This window comes from Rousettus aegyptiacus, unplaced genomic scaffold, assembly GCF_014176215.1.
Source record: "Rousettus aegyptiacus isolate mRouAeg1 unplaced genomic scaffold, mRouAeg1.p scaffold_m13_p_2, whole genome shotgun sequence".
Classification (NCBI taxonomy): Eukaryota; Metazoa; Chordata; class Mammalia; order Chiroptera; family Pteropodidae; genus Rousettus; species Rousettus aegyptiacus.
In genome coordinates, this window is record NW_023416295.1 from 71,694,492 (window position 1) to 71,708,502 (window position 14,011).

At 32.4% G+C, this 14,011-nt stretch overlaps 2 pseudogenes; both read right to left on the reverse strand.

Annotated features, from left to right (window-relative positions):
• Window positions 1–210: 210 nt before the first annotated feature.
• Window positions 211–329, reverse strand: LOC118614890 (annotated as a pseudogene).
• Window positions 330–13,553: 13,224 nt separating this feature from the next.
• On the reverse strand, window positions 13,554–13,673 carry LOC118614278 (annotated as a pseudogene).
• Window positions 13,674–14,011: the final 338 nt, after the last annotated feature.

Genomic DNA, 14,011 nt, shown 5'->3' on the forward strand with positions numbered 1-14,011 from the left:
TTTTTGTACATAGACATACCTTTTTGACATAATTTCTACCACAGCATATGTAAACTCTAAACAGGACATGCATTTATTTATTTGTTTTTTTGTTTATTTAATTTGTTTTGTTGTTGTTGTTGTTGTTTTTAGTTGTGGCAACCCTTGGTTGACCTCACAGATTGCAAGGACTTTATCATCAGCTTACAATCCAGTATTTTTTAATTTTTATGCCTACAGCACCTGGTCTTCCTAGGTCATCTCCCATCCAAGTACTAAACAGGCCCAAATCTGCTTAGCTTCCGAGATCAGATGGAATCAGGCTTATTCAGAGTAGCATGGCCATAAACTTAAACAGGACATTTAAAAAGATGATAACTCATTCAAAATAAGGATTAGTATTATACTAATACAATATTACTCGATTATTACTGATATATATATTGATATATATATATATATATATATATATATATACACACATATATATTTGTTTTCTATTAGTCTTGCTCTTTACCCAAATGGCTACGAGTTGGTAAACAAGAATGAGACTATATCATATGTGTGTTGCATCTTCATTATTATTACTGATTCCATTATTCTATTTTGATCTTTTTACATTATTCCCCAACTTGCAAGAGCTATAATGAATGCACTTACTTTGCTTTTCAGCAAAAACAAGAACAAAAACAAGTTCTAAATTTGGGGGGATTTCTAAGAACACTATCAACTCTAAATCTATTAGAAAATATTCTATATAAAAACAATTTATAATATTCATGGATTTATAACATACAGTGACAGGAATTCAATTCTCAAATACTTGAGTCGTTATTTAACGATCATGGATGAAAAGGAGAAATATTTGGGGAAAAGGAACTATATATGATACAAGGAGTATATAATTTGTTATTTTCATGCTCAAACACCTCTTTACTCAGAACTGTGTCGCTTTAGAGTATATACATGGTTATATCCTGCTGTGTTTGAAATTAACCATATTAAGCAAGCTTTGGTGTGATTATTGCAACTCATCCGACTGTGGGTTGTTGAAAAAATATATTCATTCGTATCATTACTCTAATGAGACAATAATTTGGAAAATTGTTTTATTTAAGATTTTATCTTTTGTTTATCAAAATTGGACTATCAAAGGGCAGAGAAGAAAAATAATATGTATAAGCACATAATATGTGGAGATACTGCCAATTTCTCACTCTCAGTTGGAGACATTCATTGATATTTCCAGTGCACTGAATAGAAAAGCCACAATCACAGTTGTATTCTGCCAAGAGTGATGGAACTGTTAGCTCTTTTAAACGAGTGAACCTAAAAACAAATTAATTAAAATGATTACCTTATTCCCTAGTTTGTCAAGAGTTCCAAAGTGTTCATTTTCAGTGATGCTTGGTGGAATCATATTTCACCCTCCTCCGAAGGCCTAATCTATTGAAATGCTAATAAAATTAATCAGGTTTCTTCTTTTTCGAACTTCTTTCTTGTCTTTAAGTCTAAACTCTTCCAATCCGAGATGCTTATTTCATTTACTTGTTGATTGTTTGTGTAGTTTATATAGTCCTCTGTGCCTAGGGTAGAAATTAGAGATGGAGTAGCAAAAAAAAAGGAAAGGACTATGAAAGAAAGTGTCTAGTTTCTAAAAAGTGATCAATCACTTCCAGATTTTCATTCCACCTGAATGACTGCAAATTTTGGTGCATCAGGATGTAAAGGCTAAACAACTAACAGAAGGGATGTCAAAGGATTATTATTTCAAAGTTAGACCTGGCAGAAGGAACTCCTGCAAATTCTGGGAAAATGTCTAAGTTTAAGCTATATTTAAACAGTAGTTTCAGCAAGTAAGCAGAAAGAAGCTTTGAACTAGGTCAATGTTCCTATTTAAAGGAGAGAATGCCATTTGAGACAGGTGAGATATTTTTGACATGATTATATTCATTTCATTTTCTATTTTTTAAATAGGAATAAAAACTTACAAAAGACTGTGAAGAGGACTAATTTTCAGATCAGATCTCAGTAATTACTCTCTAAGAAACCCCTATTTTCACACTACTGGGCCTAGTTCCATACCAGTTCTAAATTTAGAATATTCAGAAGTAGAAGAAAACTGTCATTTGAGAGGAAGGTGAATTCTAGATCTAGGACCTTAGAATCATAGGTTCTGTGTTGCCTCAGCTTTCTGTGTTCAATTCCAGGAGAATATGGCAGTAATGAAAATGTTATATGCTCTACATGTAACATGTAACATGTAACATGTTATATGTTATAGGTTCTACATGTTACATCCTGGGAAGAATGTATGTGTGTGCGTGTATATGTATGTGTATGTATACTTCTAGATACAAAGTTATGAAACATAAAAAATAAATTAATTGTTGTCATGAATAAACTATTAGAAGGTGGCTGAAAAAATTCAACAAATATATGAAATCTAATGTTTTTCCCATTTGTTTTTGTAGGGGGAAATTTGTACTTCAATGTAAAATTTTGCATGCATGGTTGGAGCACATACCTCTTGGCTATCAATTCTAACATTATCTTGCCCTTGAGCTATTTTAGAACTCTAAATTATAGATAATTGATAACAATGTAAAAATTTTTTTATAGATATTCTAATTCTGACCTGTAGTTCAATTTACTTCCTCTCCCAATGTGGAAGAAGAGAGTTTTCCCTCCATTTGCATATTTACTTTAATATTCCTGATCTACAAATGTGTGTTTTTGTTTTAGGGGGCGGGGTTCTCCTTTGAATGACTTATTAACATCTTAACAGTTTTTTCATTAGTAGAATTAAATAAATGGTACAGTACATGTTAATATTAGATCTGAATAAGTCACTTTTTAAAAAATGTAGATAATAAAACAAAAAATACTTGAAAACATATACATATTTAATATGTATTTTATATATATTTTAATTTTTCCAGGTTTATTGAGGTATAATTGACAAATAAAAATTGTGTATATTTAAGGTGTACAATATGATGTTTCGATACATATATACATATTTTTTCTGTATTTCTGTGAACAATGTCACAATGTCATAATCAAGCCAATTTACACATTCATTCTTTCACATAATTACCATATTCTTTTGTGTGGTAAGAACACTTAAGATCTACTCTCTTAGCATATGCCAAGTATACTCCAGTACTGTAGACAGTAGTCAACATGTTGTACATTAGATCTCCAGAATATACTCCTACATAACTGAAACTTTGTTCCCTTTGACCAGTAACTTCCCATTTCCTCTACCTCCCAATCCCTGGTAAACATCATTCTACTTCCCGCTTTTATGTTTGACTTTTTTAGATTCCACATGTAAGCGAAATTATGCAATATTCATCTTTCTGTATCTGGTTTATTTCACTTAGTATCCATGTTCCAGCAAATGGGTTACTTCTTTTTAAGGCTGAACAATATTCCAGTGTGTATATTTACCATATTTTTTTTTTATTCCTTTTATCTACTGACAGATGCTCAAGTTGTTTCTATATGTTGACTATTGTGAATAATGCTTCAGTGAACATGGGAGCAGACATCTCTTCAAAATACCAATTTCATTTTCTTTAAATATATTCTCAGAAATGGGATGACTACATCATATAGCAGTTCTATTTTTATTATTTTGAGGAAGCTCCATGTCATTTTCTATAATGGCTATATCAATTTACATTACCACCAATAGTACACAAGGCTTCCTTTTTTCCACATCCTCACCAACACTTATCTTTGGTCTTTTTTATAATAGGCACTATAATGGGTGTGAGGTGACATCTCATTATGGTTTTGATTTGCATTTCTGTGATGATTAATGATGTTGAGCACCTTTTCATGTACCTATTGGCCATTCATATGTCATCTTTGGATAAATGTTTATTCAGATCCTTTTGGGTAAGCTAATTTTTTTTTTTGAGCTGTTTTGTTTTGATTTTGCTATTGAGGTCCTTGAACTCATCATATATTTTTGGATATTAACTCCTTATTGGACATATGGTTTGCAAATATTTTCTTATTTTTGATTATTTTCTTGTTTTTGTAATTATATTGCAAAGCAACTATTTTAATTACCATTGTTTTGTAATATAATTTGATGTCAGAATATGTGATGTCTCGAGGTTTGTTTTTCTTCCTCAGAATTACTTTGGATATTTGAAGCCTTTGTCATTCCATATAAATTTTAAGATTTCTATTTCTGTGAAAAATGCCATCGAAATTTTGATAGAGACTGTATTAAATTGCTAAAATCTAGTATGGACATTTTAATAATATTAATTCTTCCAATTAATAAAAACAGGGTATATTTCTATTTATTTGTGTCTTCACATTTTTTCATCAGTGTCTTAGAATTTTCAATTGACAGCACTTTCACCTGTGTGAAAATTAATGAAGGAAACTGCAACTGAAATTAGAATCAGCAGGACCTGTATGGGGAACTCTCATGCCCTACCACTCATCATCAATTACCCCAACAGAAACAGATGTATCTCCAAGAGGAAGATGTTTTCTACTTTACTACCCCAGCAGGAAGAAGGAAAATTTTCTGCTTGGCCGACAAGAGCTCAGCCAACAACAGACTGTTAAGACTCAGCTAACAAAAAGCCATTGCACTTCAAACTCCCGGTTTCCCCTAAATAACTCTTTGTTTACAATAACTCTTCCCAATTTTCTCCTTTTCCCTATAAAAGGACATATCTCTCCTTTGTTTTCTGAACTTGTCTATGGTTTTGCCATAGCTTGTTGTCCCAAATTGCAATTATATGCTGTTACTGAATAAAACCATTTTTACAGGTGAAATAAATGACTCTTATTTTTTTAGATCAATATCTCCTTGGGTAAATTTATTACTAGATATTTTTTTTCTTTTTGATGCTGTTTTTGGATAGTTCATTAATAGTGTTTAGAAATGCAATTGACTTCTATGTATTGATTTCGTATCCTGAAATTTACTAAATTTATATATTAGTTTGAACTTTTTTAGGTTGAGTCTTTAAGGTATGTATGTGTATATGTGTATATATACATATATACATATGTACACATATATATACATACACATATGTATATATATGTATATATGTACACACAGACACATATGTATATAAAATCATGTTGTTTGCACATAAGGACAATTTTACTTCTTTATAATTCGAATGTCTTTTTTTTCTTGCCTAATTGCTCTGATTAAGAGTTTCTGTATTATGTTTTTTTAATAGGAGTGGTTAGAATGGGCATCCTTGTCTTGTTCTTGATCTTAGAGAAATAGCTTTTAGCTTTTCACCATTGAATACTACATTAGCTGTGGGCTCATCATATACGACCTATATTATATTGCGATACTTTCCTTCTATTCCTAATCTGTTGGATGCTCTTATCAAGAAAAAAAAATGAATTTGTCAGAATCTTTTCTGCATCTATAGTGATGATCAGATGATTTTTGTACTTTATTCTGTTAATTTTTGTTAAATTTATTTGATTTATAGTGTTATTCAAGTCCACTGTTTCATTATTGTTTTTCCGTTTGAATCATCTATTCTCTATTAAAAGTAGGGTATTACAGTCCTCAATTATTATTGCATTATTATTTATTTTCTCTTCAATTCTGTTAGTATTTGCTTAATATATTTAGGTACTACAATGTTGGATATATATATATATATATATTCTCTTGTTATATTTTCTTAATGAATTTATCCCTTTAGCACTATGTAATGACCTTCTTTGTCTCTCATGACAACTTTTGACTTAAAGTCTATTTTGTGTGATACAAGTATAACCACTTCTGCTCTCTTGCGGTTGCCATTGCGTGGAATATCTTTTATCATCTCTTCACTTTCAGCCTATGTGTATTCTTAAAACTACATATACTTAATACTATGCAGATATTTAATATATATAATTTAAAGAATCATAGAGGAAGGTAGAATATTACATACTAAATTGTTGTGGTGAGGTAGGAGGAAGAAAAGTTTTTAAGTTTTTGTTTTTATTTTCCATTATATTCATTTGTGTATTTGACTTATCTAGTGTGTGATATCTTTATAATTAAAAAATATATATATAAAAAATGATAGCTGTCTGCCCTACCAGGTAATACCTACTTGGGGAAGAAGAATTTTTTTTTAATTGTATTCTTGCTTTCAAAATCTAATGAACAAAATGCTTTGAGCACTGCATTATTAAGTTAATAATAATGAAAGCGTGAGAAGGAAATGCACCAAAGTTCAATATCATTCATAGATGTAACAAAATAGTTTCAGCTAATATCGAACTTGCTTTTCCAACTTTCCTGTTGGTCTTATCATTATAGTGTAGTCTCAAGAACTCAAAAAAAAATCCATTCCTATCAATATTTTAAAAATATTTTTATCTCTGCCATATTTGTGGCTTATAGATACCCTACACTGTTCAACAGCAAAGCCATTTGTTATTTATTCATTTCTTATACTCTAGTTTTATTTATAATACCAAATTGTCCTTTGATTGATACTTATAGGAGGAATTTTAGAATAAAAGCTGACAACTTATTCTATTATTTGTCAATTAAACAAAAAAAATTAAAATAGTGGTATCTCTATTTGTATGTTGAATGTCATCATATACTAAAATCTGTACTCACCAACTTGCTCATTAGTTCAGTTAATCATGAATGTATTTATTTCTCCCCAACAACATGATGTTTGTTTTTAAAATTTTTTTAATGTATTCATTTTAAAACAAATACTTATTGACTGTGTACCAAGTCCTGACCTTTGGCTTTGAGTTTCAGAGACAAACGTAATGATAACTTGTTTTCTATTCCCATCGTAAAGCATAATATCCATGTTTCTTTTCTCACCTATGACTTCTCTAATCTCAGCCCTACATCAGAGCCTTGAACTTTCTGTTTCTTCTACTTCAAATACTGTCATCCATATAGTTAATAAAGGATTTCTTTTTTTTTCCTGTTTATTTTCTGTCTTAAATGCTATTTCCTTTGAGAATCATTCCTACAAATTATTTTTGATATACCATGTCCTGGCATTTTCTATCATTTATCATATTTTATCTTCTTGAATGCTTTTTTCATACTTGAATAGTTTTGTTGATATATTTCCTTTTGTGTTTATTGTCTATATTTTCTATTTGCATATACTCTCTAAGGGTAGAAATACTATATCTTGTTTATTATGGTTTCCTCAGTGCTTAGAGAATAAAGATTCAGTAAATATTTTTTGACTTGTAGAGATTACATTTCAAGTTTTGGGGGAATACAGGTTAGCTATATCTATATCTACGTATATCTACTGTAACATCCACATCTATGACTATAGCTTTATCCACATTTATATCTATGTAAATCTATCTATATAAGCCGTAACTCTAAAGTAACTAGGAGAGTGGACTAGAGCAGTGATTCGCAAAGTGTAGTCCTGGACCAGCAGCAACTGGAAACCCGTGAAAATGCAAACTCTAAATCAGAAGTCTGAGGGTGCATCTCAGCAATCTGTATTCTAAAGAGCCCTCCAGGTGTTTCTGATGCATGTTAAAGTTTAAGAACCACTGCAATGAAAAATTAGAAATCTTTGCATAAGTGCATGTTGCAACAGTGAGCTGCACTTCATCTCTTGTGATGTGTTAGTCAGTCTGGTTCTTTACATTGACATTGGATTATTTAAGGCTTTGTTTTGTGCTCCCTGTGTTTGTTCTTTCACCAAAGCCTTTTCAGCCCACATTAAGCTATTCCCCACAAGTCAGCAGTTTCTACAAAAAGCAAGAAAAGCAGCCTGAGAAGTCAAAAGACTTGCAGATAATCTCACTAGAACCCTGTGAAGAACTTCCATAGCGCTGTTCAGGTAAGTTGTGTGATTATTTTTACTTAGACTTTGAAGCTATTGTGTCAAAGACAAAAATAATGTTACAGATTTGACATTTCCATGTTTGACTAATTTTTGAATACTTTTATGCTTTATATTTTAAATGATACTTTAAAAAGCTTAGTGAGTAGTTAAAAATGACTTCGTTAAAACTAATATTCAAACATTTTTTTCCAGCGCACAAGCTACAAATTTATAACAAAAAGCAAAGAAAACACTTTCTGAATGGCTAGAGCAATGGGGCTCTCCAATTTTAGTTAACTCAGGATCAGTAGATGGGGTCACGACTTTTGGCTGCCAGTTTGTTACATAAGGCATAGTCAGTAGGGGAGTCACAGACATAGGCTAATGCCTCAGTTTCCCTTGGAGACCACAAAATAAAAAAGCTTGTTATAAAACAAGCTTTGAGGGCAAATAAACAGTACAGGGGATACAGCAGACTGTCATGTAATGAGTCCAAGTTAAAACTATAAAACTGCTTAGTAACTCAAGCAGAACCAGAGATCAAATTGCAGAAATGTCTGGATATATGGTTATAATGTTATATTAGAATCCTCAGTTATTTTTAAAATAATTTATACATTTGTAGTTCATGCTTTTAAAACTTTTTAAAGGTGATTTTCAGTGTACAGGAATTTTATTAGGTAGTCAAATCTTTCATTTTTATGCTTGTATGGTTCTCAAATTTGGGATCATTTTTAGTCGTTTCCTCAGTTATAAGGAATGTATGTAGATGTGTGTATACTTTATGTTATGTGTGTTTTATATCTTTACGCATTTTATCTTATATCTTATCTATATTTCATCCCACTATTAGATTGTAGGGCAGAGTTAAAATAATTTCTGTTTTTTTCTTCTTTTACCCAAAAGGTATGAAGAAGAGGAGCAAAATATGCTACCTCAAACTATACCTTTTTGGCATAAGAATTACTTTGAGCTGGTTATTCTTTAGAAACAGCAAACAGAAGAAAATCTCTAAATACCAAGTAGCAGTTATCTTTTTGTAAGATATATTTACATTTATAAGCAAAATCTCCATTTTTAAGGGTGTCTCCTCTATATCAAAGGGAGAAAAATTGTTAAATCAATGGAGAAGGCAATGACTTAAATCTGCATAAAAATCTTACCCTTGCTTACTATATTTTCCTGGCACATTCCATTAACTGGCCTCCCCTAACTCCCTAATATATATTTATTTGTCTTTATTTGAAGTTGATATTTAAGGTGGGGCTTGGGCCCTTTAGGGGAGTTACTTAGTTTTCCTGGGTATTTCCCATGTATACAGAAAGGATACATGTTATTAAACTTCTGTTTGATTTTCTCTTGTTAATCTGTCTTTTATTCACCCTTTTCCCGTTTAGAAAAAAAAAAAGTGCAGCTCGCTGCCAGCGTTCTTTTAATATCATATATACGGATGCTACATTTTCTAGGATTTGACATTTTCAATGATGGACAGAATAAAAACAGAATGCTATAAATAGAATGATGTCCTTTGCTTCCCAAGACTATATATATATTAGAGTGATATGAAAATAATAATAAAAGCTAGATATTTCATGGCAAACTTTGGGAATAACATTAGGACTGTAATCCACGAATTATCTCAGGGTAAACGCCGCAGCTTCAAGCACCACTGGTGAGTATCCTCAGGGCAAAGGGTTAGAGGGGAGGTCTCAGCTAGAAACTTACAAAGGTAGAGGGAAAATTATTTTTCCCCTCCTGCAGTTGGCCATAGTTTTTAGAAACTATTGTATCATATATTCATACATGCAGCATTATTGAATATCTTCCATGTTTCGGGTTCTGCTCTAAACATTGTAAAACAGGAGTGGAATAGATGGATAAGATATCTACTCTAATTATGATTTGATTCCAAAGAGAAATAACAAAATATATATTAAACAATTAAATTACAAAGGTAATGAAGTGGTAGCCATTTTAATAAGTATTAATCTGGGACTTGAAGAAGGATCAAGTGGAAAGCAGGATTCTAAGATGTCCCCATGGTTCCTACTGTCTGGTACACACACTCTGTATAAGTCCTTTGCTATTGAGAATGGGTGGCACCTGTGGGTATGATGGGCGAGGTGCTCCTCTGTACGGAGGAGGAAGAAATTTTCTCTTACACTTCATGATTTGTTGTTCAGCTAGTCTAATAATTAAAACTACATGAGACAGATTAACGAGAGAAAAATAACCAGATTTAATTACATATATACATATGGGAACCCCACATACATGAGAAGTTCAAGGACACTAAGTTAAAATGAAGTATACATAGCATTGTGAGCTAACAGTGAAATAAAGTACCCTGGGGCTTCAAAGAGGAGGAAGGTCATCGCAAGAGGATAAGGTGAGCAGTTGTTCAGTAATTAGCAGCTTGTCATATAGATAGGTCAAAAAGGTTATCTCTGATAATTTCTTATTATGGGCAAGGCCCTAATTTAAATTCTTCTAAGTAATTAAGAGAGGGATGGAAGTCTCTTTTGAGCCAACAGGATCTCGGTTGCCTTTAACTCAAAACAATCCACAAATCACAAAGGCACATCTTGGGGTGACTAATTGTGAGCCTCTACACCTAACTACATTAAATATGACAAAAGGCTGGCATAGTCACTCCCTTGATTACATCACACTATATAAACCTCCATCTTCATTACCTGGAAAGAGAGTATCCTACTGCCATTGAGGAAAAAAAAAAAAAACCCTACATCGTGAGAGAGCAGCATGGCCTACATCGTGAGAGAGCAGCAGGGCAGGCTTTAGTGGCTAAGAGAATTCTCAAGGGAACAGCCTGCAAGAAAATATAAATCTTAGTTCTAAAACTGCAAGAAACAAGCTTGTACTAACCACATGCATAACCTTGACAGAGGACTTTGAGCTCCAGTTAACACAGTCCAGCCAGCACCTGGGTTATAGTCTTGTGAGACTGAGAGAACCCATAGCCCAGAAAACTGATACAAATGGGAATAGTTTAAAAACACCAGTCCTGCTACAATCAAAGAACAGAGCATTCCAAATAGTTTTAACATGGGAGCAATGTGATCTGGCCTATACTTTAAAAAAAATTATAGAAAATGCTCCAGAGAAAATAGATTTTAGGAAAGCAAGAAGGCAGTAGGAAGACCATTGCTGTTGAAATACTGCAGGCAAGAGAAAAAAAAAATGACTTGGATTATAGTTGTTGAAGAAAATTGAACAGATATGGAATGAGTTCAAAGTTTTCTGATAGGCTGGATATAAAACTTGAAGAAAACTGAGGAAATAGAATGATCCCTGCATTTTTGGCTTAAGCAAAAATATCATTAATATTGTCTTTTTTACTTTCTAAAATTAATTTAAGCTAATAAATTTTGCTTTGATAATTGCTTTGGTTATATTACATGAGATTTTATATGTAATATTTTCATTATCACTTATTCCATTAAATTAAATTTTCTAATTGTCTTATTGAAATCTTACAGATGCTTATAGATTTTTTTCCTGTCAGATCTCTAAATTACTAAGATAGATGTTTAAAATCTACCACAACAATGAATTTGTTCATTTCTGTGTTAATTTTGTCAATATTTGCTTTATGCACATTGAATCTGCTTCTGGGAGCAAGTTTGGAAATATACAAGTTTGGAAATATATTTTATGTGCAACCAAACTTTTTATTTCTAGTAAGGCCTTTTACAGTTAGCCTATCAAATCCGCTTTAGCAATACGGGCTTTCTGTTGGTAAACATCTGCCTGGCATTTATTTTTTACAATTTTATTCCAAATTTGTGCGTCTGTGTGTGTGTGTGGTGTGTATCCTTAGGTTGTAGTATGACTCATGAATTGTACATCATTTTTTTTATAATTCTGATGATCATTGCTTTTAAAATTGGAGAGCTTACTCCACTTACATTGTGATTCCTGATCTATTTTTTAATATAAAAAATTCAAAATGTATAATGGTGGATTAGTAAAATAAACACATTTGTTGGGACCCAATTCTCTATAAATCTTCTGTATTTTTGCCTATCATCAGTAGGCAAAAATACAGAAGACTGCTTATATTCTAGACTATCTTTTAAAGCTTGTTTCTGCAGTGGACAACCTTGTAAGCTAGAGATAGTGTCTATTTCTGAAGGACAGATTTATTTACTGTCTGGTATAATAAAGGTAATGTCTCTCACTAGGACAAAGGTAATATAAGCTTATAGCCTATTATAAAATATTCTGTTCCTTAAGCTCAAGATTCTTGCCTATAAAATGATTCACTTCCTGCACAGGAGTTACTTGGTCCTTTTCATGTTGCCCCATGAGAAGTGAGTCCCTGAAAACCAGCTCCGATACTCTGGCTATTGCTATTACTGTGAGTGATAAGGTCCTATGTCTCTGACCATGACATTTTGTATTTTTTGCAAGCATTCATGAAACTGGCAAGCTAAATTCTCAGTTTGTAAGTAAGGTAAATCTCAGAATCTTCACAGTTCTTGATATTCTTTACCCTTAGTATCAGCAAATCACTGGCTGAGAGGTGTTTTATGAGGGGGCATAATCTCTCAGGCAAGGGTGTTCCATTTGATGATGGCCATTTCTTTAGAGAAGGAAACAACTGTGAGCTACCAGCAGCCAAAGTTACGGCACTGTGTGCACCAGCCCTATAAATGGGATTTGGTATGCCACAAACAGCATCCACTATAGTATTTTTTTTTCCTACAATTTTATGTAGTTTTAAGTGTAAATGTTTTATAGTCACCCCACAGAGTGTGGGAAAGACTTTTCCCAATGAATAGTTCAGACATCAAAACTGAGAACACCTCATGTACTAAGAGCACATGCAAAGGTTTATTACTCACACCATAATACTTTCTGGGAATAGCAGGACAGGTGTAAGTGGGTTCAGGTGTCAGGAGTGAAGTAAGATTTGAAGTAAGAATGTGATTAAGAGGTAGGGCCAGAGTGAAAGTTTCCACTTGAGTGCTTGGATTTGCATAATTTGAACTTTCCACTGGCAACAAGGGAATAAGCAATCAGAGTTTTTGTTTGTTTGCTTGTTTTTTATTTTGTTGTTGTTATTGTTTATTTGTAATCACCTTGCCCAAATGAACAGAAGGAGAGAGGAGAGTTATGGCGTATGACAGCTGTCATTAGTCAAACATCAAAACCAAAGTTGTGTTCTTTATCACAAAGATTTTTGGGTGATGCAGGCGACTTGAAGTTGGTCTGCAGTCTTACTTGAAGTTTGTCTTATGATTACAAGTTCTCAATGTAGAACTTTTGTTCTTCATTCAGTACAGATTTGAAGCAGGTGAGTTTTTTTGCTGTACCAGTCTCAATGATGTTTTCTCATTCTGCCTTACACAGATAGTATTACTCTTTGGGACACCAACTTTATGCATAAATCTCTTATGCCGCTTTTTACATTATACATAGACCATAAATGTAACCTCCATCCCTATACATATTCTAGGTGGCCACAAAATACAAACTATAGTTCTATTGATACCTTTACTTATATAGCAGGGTTCTCATTTTCTCTTCATTTTTGCCTCTAAAGATTTGTCAGCTCAGTTACAAATGCACTTTGTGTATGTATGCATGTGAGAGAGAACATTTCTTTTTTTTTTTTTATTTTTTAGGCGAGGCAACCCTTTGCTGATCTAATGGATTGCAAGGACCCTGTCAGCTTATAATCTCTTATTTATTTGTTTGTTTGTTTGTTTCTTATGCATACAACACCTGGTCTTCCTAGGTGGTCTCCCATCCAAATACTAAACAGGTCCAGACCCTGCTTAGCTTCCGAGATCAGACAGGATCAGGCTTGTTCAGGGTAGCATGACTATAGATGAAAGAGAGAATTTTAATGCTTATAGTTGTTTTTAGCAAGAGGGTTATTTGGCATGTCTAGGTTGTCATTCTCTCAGAAACAAAATATCCATAATCTTTTTGTTCATTCTGAAATAATTTATATGAAATGAAAATATATATCAATGAAAAAACTAGAAGTCATTGATTAAACTAAATAGGTGATGGGTGTTTTGATGGTAGATCTTAATTTATTAATTTCTCCGTTTCAATTTGATAGTTAACATTTTCCAATAAATTGTTATTTTTAATTGATTATTTTTAATTGTTATTTTTAAATGATTTACTCTTTATATAGTATTAAAATGTAAATATTCTCT